Here is a 12,476-nt window from a genome sequence, read left to right as displayed (position 1 = left end):
CGAAGATGCACTCCTCCCTTTTCTAACTTACCTCAACGGTTTTCACCGTACAGTTAAGTTTACTTGCGATTACTCGGGAAACTCAATAAACTTTCCCGACGTTACCGTTAAAAACATGGGAAGCAATTTGATAACGGAGCTGTTCAGAAAGCCTACAGACAAGTGTCAGGTTCTATGCTATGATAGCTACCACCCAAAATGTCTAAAAAATAGCATACCTTCCAGCCAATTCCTTCGGTTGGGTAGAATTTGTTCTGAAAAATCGAACTGTAAGGAAAACGTAACATCCTCGAAGAGCTCGCTATTCAAGAAAAAGTATCCCGCATCTATTCTTGACGACACCACAAGAAAGGCTTCCGCTCTGAGACGTAGCAAACTCCTTGAATCCACACAACAGCTTCACTCCGACGAAACAAGGGCGCCGTAGGTTATAAACTACGATTCGAACCTATCAAGCTTGAATTATATATTGAAACGCCATTTAAACATGCAGCATGCCGACGATAAACTTTAAAAATATTTCCCGAATCACCATTTGTCACATTCCGGAAGCGTCGGGATCTTGGGAGGATGTTATGTAACTCGTATATACAAAAACCCAGCTCATGCAGCGGTTGAGGTCCTTGCCACAGCACTCCTTGCCAACTTCGCCCATTCGTTTTGACTGCTAATAAAATTTCGAGCTCCCCATCAGATTTCTACTTAAAAATAAACAGCCTACCGACTGCAAAACACCTGCCGTGATATATATTATTATCTACACGTTGTGTAACAAGCTATACGTGGGAGAAACTAAAAATAAAATCAAAGAGCGATTTTATGGTTATAAGTCCGACATTGTAAATAAGGAACAAACACCAGTCGCTAAACCCTTTTACTCAATGGAAAAAGACAAGCGCCGAAAGACCAGGACAAGGTAAGAAGACGACAACACAAGGCGCCTTGTGTTGTCGTCTTCTTACCTTGTCCTGGTCTTTCGGCGCTTGCCTTTTTCCATTATGAACCAACTGGCCCAACTCACCATTTTGTTGTCCTTTTACTCCGACAACCATGGCATCCATACGCACCTAAAAATTATCATTGTGGAAAGCAGTTTCATAAATGATATTACGCGCAAAAATAAAGAGTCCCTCTATATATCTAAATTTAAAACCCTAACCCCGCTTGGTATTTATTTATTTCTTTATTTATTTTACCCTCAGGGCCAAAGGCGTTACAGAGGGGAGTGGGTTTAAAAAAACAAAAAAAAAAAACAAATCATAGAAACAATACACAACAGCAAAACGGCAGAAGGACTATAGTTCTGTGAAGCAATACATGTTAGTTAAGGCATTTTTAAAACTCTTAATGTCCAGGATTTCGGTAACATCCACGGGAAGGTGATTCCAATACAAAGAGGGGCTGGGAATAAAGGAATGAGGAATAAAGGCTGCTTAAAAAGTTTGGATAAAATAATTGCACTGTACATTTTCGTATTTTTTAAGAATTTAGAATTGATGTTGTGAATACCAGCAGACGACAACCTTTTGAGAGTATCTATCACATTGGTTACGCATATAGTGTCAATACAAATTGGATCCATTGGAAAATAGGAATTGGTAGAAAATTCAGGAATACAAGAAATCTGGGAGGAAGAAAACGCCAACACAAACATTTTCTTGAAGACACTTGCACAATCACTGCTAGGAATATAACCACCATCAGTATTTCTGAGAGAGACGGCACATTTATCATTCTTATTTACAGAGTTCCAGAATTGTTTGGGATTATTAATCAGCATGCTGTGCAAGGTAACATTAAAAAACACATCTTTGGCGTTCGTAACGGCCGTCTTACAAGCACTAGCTGCGGACGCATGGGCGTCCCAACGCTGCTGAGAGTTAGAGCTTTTTGCAGATCGAAAAAGACGTTTCTTCTTGTTAGACAATCGTTTAAGGGATTGATTAAACCATGGAGATTGGCAATTATAAGTAACGGATCTTAGCGGTATGAAAGTGCTCATAGGAGAATCAACTTTGCTTTTAAATAGATTTCAATTTTCTTCCAGGGAGCAATACGAAAATTGTGGTAAGTAGTCATCTACGAAAAGGCACAACTCCCGATTAATTGATTCGAAGTCCGCTCTCTTATAATCTCTGACGCGTTTCGTATTATCAACAGCACGAGATACTGCAACCTTAAGCTCGAAATGAATCAATGAGTGGTCACTCAAACCAGGCAGGCAAGACATAGAAGAAACAATGTCGGGCACAGTAGAAAAAATAAGGTGTAGAATGTTTGATGTCGATTAAGTGATTCTCGTAGGTTGTGTAACGAGTTGCAAAAAATTGAAGTTGAGACATATTTGTAAGAAGTCGTAACATTCCCTTGAAAAAAGATTTGAAAATGGTCGTTCGCTCAAACACACTATGCTGGGATAATTAAAGTCGCCCAGTAAAATTAGTAGGAGACTAGGAAAACGAACGGAAACTTTATTGATAGCATCATGTAAATCTTCAACGAAGTTAGAGCTACTGGACGGGGACGACAACAACATCCCAAAATCAACCCCGAGTGGCGCAAGCGAAAATGAAGAAACACAATTTCCAAGTTGTTACTTATATCAACGAGGGATGATTCAAAGCAGTCAGACACAGCAATCAGGACGCCCCCACCGCACTTTTGGCCTCTGTCATGACGGTACACACTGAAACGCTTATTACAATTGAAAAGTTCGCCGTTATCAACCTTGTCGGAAGGCCAGGTTTCAGTCAAAACGATAATGTGGAATCGATAACAGAACATAAATCGTCCCTTTTTGGAAGAATGCTACGAATATTAGTAAACAAAACGGAAACTTGTTTTGGCAACGATGACAAGCCACTTCCCCTCAAAACTCGTCATTGCCGGGCGCTGGAAGCCTAAGCAGTTACGTCGTTATCAGCTGGTTTTTGATAAACCTGAGTACTAGACGTGTCTGCAAGCTCAGAGACGCTGTTGATAAGGGGATTATAACTAAAACACTGGTTGTTCATAAAGAGATTATTATAGCGCAATTTAAATGTACCGTTGTGTGATTTGCCAAATTCCACAAGCTTCTTTCTAGCATGTCTCGTAGCGAGTGAAAAATCTTCGCTGACAGTTATGCCGCTAGACTTCAGTTTAGCACTTGAGAATATAATTTGTTGCTTCAGTTTAAATGACAAGAATTTGACTGTGATCGGTCTGCATTTATTGACTGAGAATGCGCCAAGCCTGTGCGCTCGCTCAATGGTGTCACTAGGGATGACCAGGTTGAGAAAAGACGCTATAGCATTCAGCAATTTACCTTCTGTTTGAGCCCTATTTTCCGACTGAGCGTCATCCAAGCCATAAAAAAAAGAAAATTATCCCGTCGAGACCTATCTTCTTGTTCTGCTTGACTAACCTTCAGCGTGGAATTATCATTTAAAAGGGACCCAACTTGTTGATGCAGCGTTACTAGTTCTTGTTGGACAACCTCACAAGCGGTGCTTTTAGTCTCGACGGCAGTTAGTCTCTTATCGATTTTTGTGACTTTACCCTGAAATGATTTCTCATTTATTTTAATCTCATTTACGGATTTGATTAGGTCTGACTGCTCATTATCCATTTTTATCGTACGGGTATTGACACTTTCTAAGAGAGTGAACATATCATTAAATTGTTTTAGTTGTGCCTCTGTCATGGAACCTAGTTCCTGTGAAACCTGAGACCGCGTGCGGCCGGGATTCAGCTGTAAGTCCCCGGACAGTAGAATAAGTTGGCCGACCGCGTCAATATACTGCTGAAGCAAAGACAGCGAAATTCCCGGGCACGGGAACAACATCAAGCATATATTGTTAGATTTTTTTGCGTACAAAGGGGTGGAACATGCACTAACCTGCACAAGCAAGCGCACGGTGTTAGCGAGCCGCATCGCGTTGCTGTTCCCGTGCCCACTGGAGGAGCCGAGCAGATGCCAGCCGTAGATATCAGAAGATGATGATGCGCATGTCGATGAAGTTGCCTTGCTTGGGAGTGGGAGGCTCTGGTACAAACCGTCCGGTAGAAAACAAAAAAGGTTCGATGATAGTAGTATCACCGCTGCATCCGTGCGTCGTCAAACACTGGCTCTGGGAACTCGGAAGGGTCGTGCTGGCTCCGAAGGACTGGATGCATGCCGTGACCTGCACAAGCAAGCACACGTGTTAGCGAGCCGCATACCGTTGCTGTTCCCGTGGCCACTGGAGGAGCCGAGCAGATGCCAGCCGTAGATATCAGAAGATGATGATGCGCATGTCGATGCAGTTGCCTTGCTTGGGAGAGGGATGTTCTGGTACAAACCGTCCGGTAGAAAACAAAAAGATTCGATGATAGTAGTATCGCCGCTACATCCGTGCGTCGTCAAAAACTGGCTCTGGGAACGCGGAAGGGTCGTGCTGGCTCCGAAGGACTGGATGCGTGCCGCGACCTGCACAAGCAAGCGCACGGTGTTAGCGAGCCGCATCGCGTTGCTGTTCCCGTGCCCACTGGAAAATCCGAGCAGATGCCAGCCGTAGATATCAGAAGATGATGATGCGCATGTCGATGCAGTTGCCTGGCCTGGGAGAGGGATGTTCTGGTACAAACCGTCCGGCAGAAAACAAAAAGATTCGATGATAGTAGTACCGCCGCTGCATCTGTGCGTCGTTAAAAACTGGCTCTGGGAACGCGGAAGGGTCGTGCTGGCTCCGAAGGACTGGATGCATGCCGTGACCTGCGGGAGGCACTCACTTGATCGAATGACGTTTTAGCGAACGCCCACGTTTCATCGAACGACACTTTAGCGAATAGTCGGACGCCGCGAAGCGGCGTTTTCGGGTGGGCCAAGTGAGTTCATATTTTTGTAATGAGTTGCCGTAGACTGTCGCCGCGAAGCGGCGTAAAGCGCAGCGCGACGGATGGGTTAACGCGCGCCCCCGTTATTCGCTAAAACGACCATTCGCTCAAATGTCGCCGTTCGCTAAAATGTCATTCGCTCTTGTGATATGGACCCCGTGACCTGCACAAGCAAGCGCACGGTGTTAGCGAGCCGCAACGCGTTGCTGTACCCGTGCTCACTCAACATGAACATTTCAAAAAGAAAACTTGTATTGATTGTAGGATATTAGTGTTTAGTTTTTGGTATACTAGAGGCAAACCATCTCACCCATCGCAGAGGAGAGCGGGAGAGGGAGAAAGTTCTTGAGCGGAGAGCTAAAAGCATTGGGTTGTGGGGACGTCGCCCGCTAACTTCCGTCTTTTCTTCGCGCTTTTTCTTTTTTGCGGGGAGGGGGGGGGGGGGGGGTGGGGGAGGCTTGGCTGCGAGGCGTTTTAAGAATTAGCTTTCGGTATTATGTTGAGCAGTGCCAACCACGTGTGACACTTCTGGTGTCCGTTTACACACTTCGGGCTTTTTTATGATCTTCGTTTTTTTTTTGCGCTATAATAGCTTGGGCTCACTCTACTTGACCCCTGTATGTTGCTATTTTATTTTGTTTTTCTGGATATGGAGCTCTAACTCTAACATGACGGAGGTCGTTGCCTATGATATATTTTCTTGGTTTCGCTAACGAGTGCCGCGACCGTGTTCCCCTTAGTACTATTACTTCTGCGTGTGTGTGTGTGTGTGTGTGTGTGTGCGCGTGTGTTTTGTTGGAGTGTTTTTTTGTCATGCTCAAGTGTTTTCACTTGTACTATTATAACTATTATTTTTTCTTTCGCTTTTTTCCCATGTTCCTTTTCTCCATTGCTCCCTCTAAAAGCGCTTTGCAACTGTATTTTCTGCTCACTCGAAAAAGGGAAGTCTCTTCACGAAACGCCGTGTACTAAAGCATCTGCTGCTGTTCAAACACTTTTCTACGTTTACTACTTTCTTGGTAAAAACTTGTTCATTAATACAGTTAACGAGCGACTCATAAGAGAAAACAAGAACGCGGGGCAATATTTACATTTCATATCAAAAAGTATTTAAAAAATGACAGCTGGGAGAATAACGAGACGCCGAGAGTCTTCTTTTTCAAAAGGTATAAAAAAACTATGTAATTTCAAAAGTTCTTTTTTTAAACATTATAAACCTGTTGTGGAGAAGTAAAAGCTCAGCTTTTTATTACAAAAAGTACTTAAAACTATGAGTACAGCTTTGTGTTTTTAGATGCGGTGTTCGCAAAACATACACTGTACTATAATATATTTGTACCTGTCAGGCTAAACATATTAGTGGAAAAAAAATTGTGGACTTGATGTTGCTGTGAAGTATATACTTATAGGGGAGATTGCAGAAATATTACGAATGGTTCATTGCACGTCTGATAATGCCTTCCTGCAAAGTTGAAGATCAGCTTCTCTTACAGCGAGCGGCACGTCGGTGGTAGCATTATTAGAAGGCGACGTTATTTTGTCTTCAAAAAGAAACAAATGAACTATTACACTAATACAAATATACACTTCATGTATATGTCGAAGCAATATTTAATCATATTAAAACGACATTATCACATTAATAGACACCGGTGAAAGGCATCGCCCATTTATACCTAAAAGGCGACTACTTCAGGTTTATATAACCAAAGATTTATTTAAAAAGACAGAGCATTCTAACATGTTTGTTATATATTTATTTAGTGGTGCTTTTCTTTTCTTGCCTATACGCCGCTAATTGCACTAGCGTACTCTGCCGGAGCCTATGACATATGTTCGTAAACTTGGATGGCAGGCAGGGCAAAGGAAAAGTACGACGGCAATCGGTGCGTATTTCATCAAAGAATCGATGCATCCTCGCCACAAAACACGTCTTTCGATTTGGGGGTTATAAAAATTTGGCGTCCCAAAATGTGCTGATTGCAGTTTGCAATCAAGGAGCATTTGTATTGCATCTAACTGCTCCCTGAAATATCACGCAGCATAGTTATACAGCAAACATCATGATGTAAGGCGCAAAAAACAACAGACACAAGAGAGAAAAACAAGCAGAAAGGCGCCTGTATGTCTTTTTTTTCTCTTGTGTCTGTTGTTTTTTGCGCCTTACACCATGATTTTCAACGTTTACCATCTAGCGCGACTATAAGTTCTTCTATAGTTATACAGCCTGCAGTTTCTCGGGTGTTTGGCCCTCAAATAACTGGGTTGCGAGAAAATCCGCCACTTTCGTGACTTGGAGTAGTCCGGTTGGTACTGCTTGCAAGACTTTCCCCGCCATGGAAGGAAGATCCTGCGAACATAAGGGTATGATCATTCTGGTGAAAACAATACTTGTTTGATATGGCAACTAAAGATCTATATATTTGATGTAGATGAGGGGGTATGGAGAAAGAGTATTTTATGAGGTCGGTAAGTACATCCTAGGGGGAAAATAAAAATATTTGTTTTTGGCAAATAAATAGCATTAATATGAACTCATGAAAGGTTAAAAGCTCAGAGAAATATGGAGAAATCAACGTTCACATGAAGCTTTATTTTGAAGTATACATGTGTACAGATAAATTCACATGCGGATAAATATAATTGCAATTCATTGCATAAGCCATTCACATGTTATCTCGATTGAACCTGAGCGAATCAGACACGTTTTGTGAAAAGACACGAAGGGCAAAGTTCTCAGAAAATATAAAAGAAAAAGCGTTTGTGTTTGTGCTACGATGTCGCCGCGTCTGTGGCTTCAGCGTTCGTAATGAGTGTATCAACTGGTAGGTGAAGCATTATCCGCATTGTCTTATACAAGCGACGGTAGGTGTCCTTTACCATGCCCAAAATGACAGAAAACAAAGGTTCTGTTTTCGCTTTTAACATCTCATCCCAACGTGCGGTTTTGAGTAACACTCTGCTTCGGTACTTTTTACGGAACGCACCAATTATGTTGAAAACAATAATTGGATTATAGGAGAAACTTAACCGGTGTGAAAGGTAGCTTCAACTCCAGTTTTTTGTATTTGCGTAAATTCACCGATTAATGTGAGTTACCTATATTAGAGCAGAGCTATTTAAAAAAACATGATTTGTATATCTGTTGTTACTTCTGCTTTGGTTCCGGAGCGCTAAAATTTTATACTTAGAAAATATAATATCTAAGAAGACAAACAAAACGACAGCTGAAAAGGTCGTGGTAGAGTTTGCTTTTCTTAATTAATGCTTTCATAAGAGACCTGGTAACACAATAAACTTAAGCACATTATTTAAGATGTCCTTTTATTAACTCTATACCTTTGTGCACCAGAGCTTGCGTAGTTGCCTAATCTCATCACTAACTCTAAGTTCTTTAGATATGCTTACAAAATATGCATGTTTATAAAACAAAACTACGATTTTTAAAGATTAGTTTATTCAAACGCTCAATGAACACCAGACACGTTTCAAGTACTTCCAAAATATGACGCGTGTAATAAGCTTTACACAGAAGAAGGAAAACTCGCAGAAACATTTTTTTTCTTAATGAACGTTTGTTTGTCGATACAGTCAGAGCACAGTTATTCAACTAACGCAACTGCCAACATTGGTCCAAAAAGAAAGTACGTAGCTTACTCCTCCAGCAAAAATAATTCAACCCTTGCGTAATGGTAGAAGACAAAGTCATTAGGCAGGTGAACTGGTTAACGTCGAAAAGGCGTGTGTTTGTTACCTTGTCGTGTGTTCGTCTCTGGCTTAGAATCACGTGTAGCTTGCGTAATTGTTTGTTGTGGTAGTCTCTGCAAATACTCAATCGGCCGGTACAAAAAAAAATATATGGGGTCCTTGGTTATATTGAAGCATATCAGGAGGCTGTACAATTCCAATTAGTTCAACGCAAAATAAACCTTCGGTGTTTTTGAATGAACAAATAAATGGATACGTACAACTTGCGGCTAGCGCATTTGTCCGGGTAACCATATGCAAAGCATTTGGTTTTGAGAATGTCGAAGAAGGTTGTTCCAACGCTATTACTTGTCCGGCTTTTCACCTTCAACAAGCAGTTGAAGAACTTGCAGTCGTCCTTGCAGTTCGTCCTGTCATTCATAGACGCAATAAAATGAAGAAGCTCGCTTGAACGATTAGTTGAAAAGACAAGTCATAATGTGTCCTCGTCTAGGTGGACCCGTAAAAATGCCTTTTCACGGTGCAACCAAGAAATAAACTCTCTTGTCTATGGGGGAAGTTTGCCGACTGACGATGCGGAATCAACGTCTAGGTCTAGAAATGAAGACTCTCGGGTGAATGAATCAGCATAGATATCGGCTTGCTGATTAAAAGTCTAAAGACGTTATAAATTATGACCGAACGTTTATTCACCATCACCGTTTAGAAGAGCTTCCGTCGTAGAGCGCAGTGATTAGCTTAATTTCCACGTTCTCGCAATAAAATCAATCCAGAGATATTTTTATACTATTGTACGCACCAATGTCGGTTCTCTAACGTGTTACATACTGTGTGTATATTTAGACAGCAGTTAGTCAATCAGCCCTAATTGTCGTTTAGTATCTCCGCTCTAGAAGAAAAAGTGCACTCTAAAAGAAAGGTGTAGTCTTACATTTTTTTTTTTTATTTCAAATAATGCACACAGCTTGACGTACTACGCACTGACGTTTAACTGACGGCACCAACGCTTACGAGGGATTTCATAGCGGTGCGATATCACATAATGAACACCTAAGTACGCATTAAAAACTATAGGGGAAAAAAATGAGATTTTACTGTAAGGCCAAGAAATCCGCGAATTTTGTTTTAGTAGTCAGTAACACGCAGATTATATATTTTAATAAGTTGTAACGCTCAGGTATCAAGCCGCTGGTTAAAGTTGGTACCATGGGTTTGACGTCAGCGCGCTGACGTCAAACTGAGATTTTAAAGTGTATTTTATGGGACAAGGGGTGTAAGACCTTTCCTTTTTTTTTAGAGTGTAAGGATTGCCGGGTGTGATGATGCTTATATAGATCAAAACAAGGAAGAGGTGTGGTTGAAGCCAAGGGTTCCTGGGCTCTCCATCGCGACCTTTCGCTTCAGGTGCTTCGAGCTGCGATGCCTTAACACAGTCGGCTACCAGTTCCCGTCGGGTCAGAAAGTTTTATGGGAGGTTAATGACAATATGAACATTACTGTGGCATGCAATTGACTTCCCAAATGTCTGCACCAAGCATCTCATACAGAAATATACGACACGAATCGCAAATACTAGATAATGCGATTTATACGACATCTTTCTCCCTTTCACATTCACGACGCCTATATGGTCATCGCAGCGACCCGTTTCCTCCAGAGAAGATGTTAGGATCTAGTAAAGGATAAGCTTAAACCGACAAGAAAAAATATTGTAAGGAAACGATGTTACAAATTGATGGGGGTATATTATTTACAGTGTTGTAGTCAGGTTGGGAGAAAGGCCGTTGGGAATCCAGCTAGTCGCGCGCTCTGCTCGACCGAACCTCCTCTTTGTCTTCCCTCAGCCACGATGTTTTTCCAATAGGCATCGTGTTTCTTCTCCTCGTCAAAATGCCCCCTTCGTAGAGATAGCCATTTTGGCGACGTTGGTGTTATGGGTGGTCAGTAGAGGAACAGTAGAGTTTAAGGTGGTTGACATGGGCCGTTTCACGATAACGTCGGCGGCAATCGGCAGGTGGCGAGAGCGGCTTGATTTCGTAGTTTACAGCTGAGGTCTGACGAAGCACGCGATGTGGGCCTGTGTGGTTTGAGAGCAGTTTTTTCGGAGAGACCGGGTTGGGCGTTATGAAATAAACAAAAGGACAAGATCGCCGGGTGTGAAAAGAAGCTGGGTGAGATGTATCATCGTGGCGGCGTTTTTGCTGTCCTTCCAGGTGTGTCGTGCGTTCTCGCGCTAGCTGGCGACATTGTTCAGCATGCTCTCTGATTTCGGTGAGGGGAAGGCAACAAGCGATCTGATGTTGAAAAAACCTGCCTCCCGTAAAAAAGGAGAAAGGGTAAAAAGTGAGTGTGCTTTGAACGGCGGTACTGTAGGCGAAGGTTACGAACGGAAGAACCTTGTGCCAATTACGATGATCGGGGGAAAGGTACATGGCAAGCGTATCGATGAGTGCTCGGTTGAGGCGTTTCGCCACGCCATTGCTCTGCGAATGATATGGTGTTGTTGTTCGATGGATGACACTGTAAGCTCTCAAGACCTCTTGAATGATTAAAAAAAAAATAAACACAGTTCCGCGGTAGCTGAGGAGTTCTTTCGGGGCACCATGACGGAGAACAGCCTGGTTAAAAAAAAAGTTGGCCATATTTTCCGATGTGGCGGCAGGCAAAGCAGCGGTTTCAACATAACGTGTTAGCTGATCAATGGCGACAATGATCAAGCGATTTTCATAGGAGTGGGGAAGTGGGCCAATACGATCTAATCCGACACGGTCGAATGGTCGTTCTGGGCACGGAATAAGTTGAAGCAGGCCTTGGAGATAAATGTAAAGGCCGCTTACGGCGTTGGCATAGGGGCAATGACTTCAAAATCATTTGGATGTTTCCATAAAGCCCTGGCCAGTAGTACCGTGAACGTACCCTATTGTAGGTCTTGAGTAGACCTCTGTGACCACATGTTGGTTCATTCTGAAGGCCTTCTGATACCTCATGTCACAATAGACGAGGAATGATAAGAAGCTAATGGCAGCCTTTGGGCGAATAGTTGCGCCGGTAGAGAAGGCCATTGCGAATGCGAAAATGCTTGGACTGTCTTCGTAATGAGCGGTTGGGGGAAGACAGGGTCTCAGACCACAACCGCAATTTTAGATATCCAAGGATCTCTTGCTTGTTCTTGCTTCATGTCGACAATGTTTAACGTCGATAAGGTGATAGGGTATTCATCTTTGTCAGCTAGGTCTGGTGGATCAGAGTGGAGGAGAAACCTAGAGAGACCATCGGCGTAGCCATGTTTGCGGTCGGATTTGTAAATAGAACGAAGTCGTAGTCTTGCAGCTGCAGCATCCAACGACCAAGGCGTCCCGTGAGATCTTCCAGAGATGACAGCCAGCATAGCGCGTGATGGTTGGTCACAACGTTGAATTTTCGACCATAAAGATATGGGCGGCATTTTGCAACCTCCTAGACAACTGCCAAGCATCTTTTTGAGTTACGGTGTAATTTGTTTCTGGTTTTGTGAGTGCCTCCTTGCCTAAGCGACAACGTAGTTGCTCAATCCTGTCTTGTTTTGTGCGAGTACAGCCCCAACTCCAAAGCCTCTGGCATCGGAACGAAGTTTAGGGGCAGTAGCATCAAAATGCCGAAGTATCGGGGCAGATGTTAGAATCTTTTTGAGCTGGTTGAAAGCAGCCTCGCACTGGTGTGAGTATTTCCTTAGACCATGCAGGGGTGCCGCTATAGATGCGAATCCGCGTACAAAACGCCGAATATAGGAACAAAGTCCAAGAGAACTTCGAACGTCTTTTTGAGTGGTTGGCTTGGGCATGCCGGAAATGGCCTGAATTTTGCTAGGGTCGGGTTGAACGCCGTCTTTGGACACGAAATGGCCAAGAACTTTAATTTGCCGTGCTGCAAGT

The sequence above is a fragment of the Ixodes scapularis genome, unplaced genomic scaffold, assembly GCF_016920785.2.
Source record: "Ixodes scapularis isolate PalLabHiFi unplaced genomic scaffold, ASM1692078v2 PGA_scaffold0__279_contigs__length_252992795, whole genome shotgun sequence".
NCBI lineage: Eukaryota > Metazoa > Arthropoda > Arachnida > Ixodida > Ixodidae > Ixodes > Ixodes scapularis.
The sequence above is the reverse complement of the archived record's forward strand: the minus strand, read 5'-3'. Positions refer to the sequence as shown.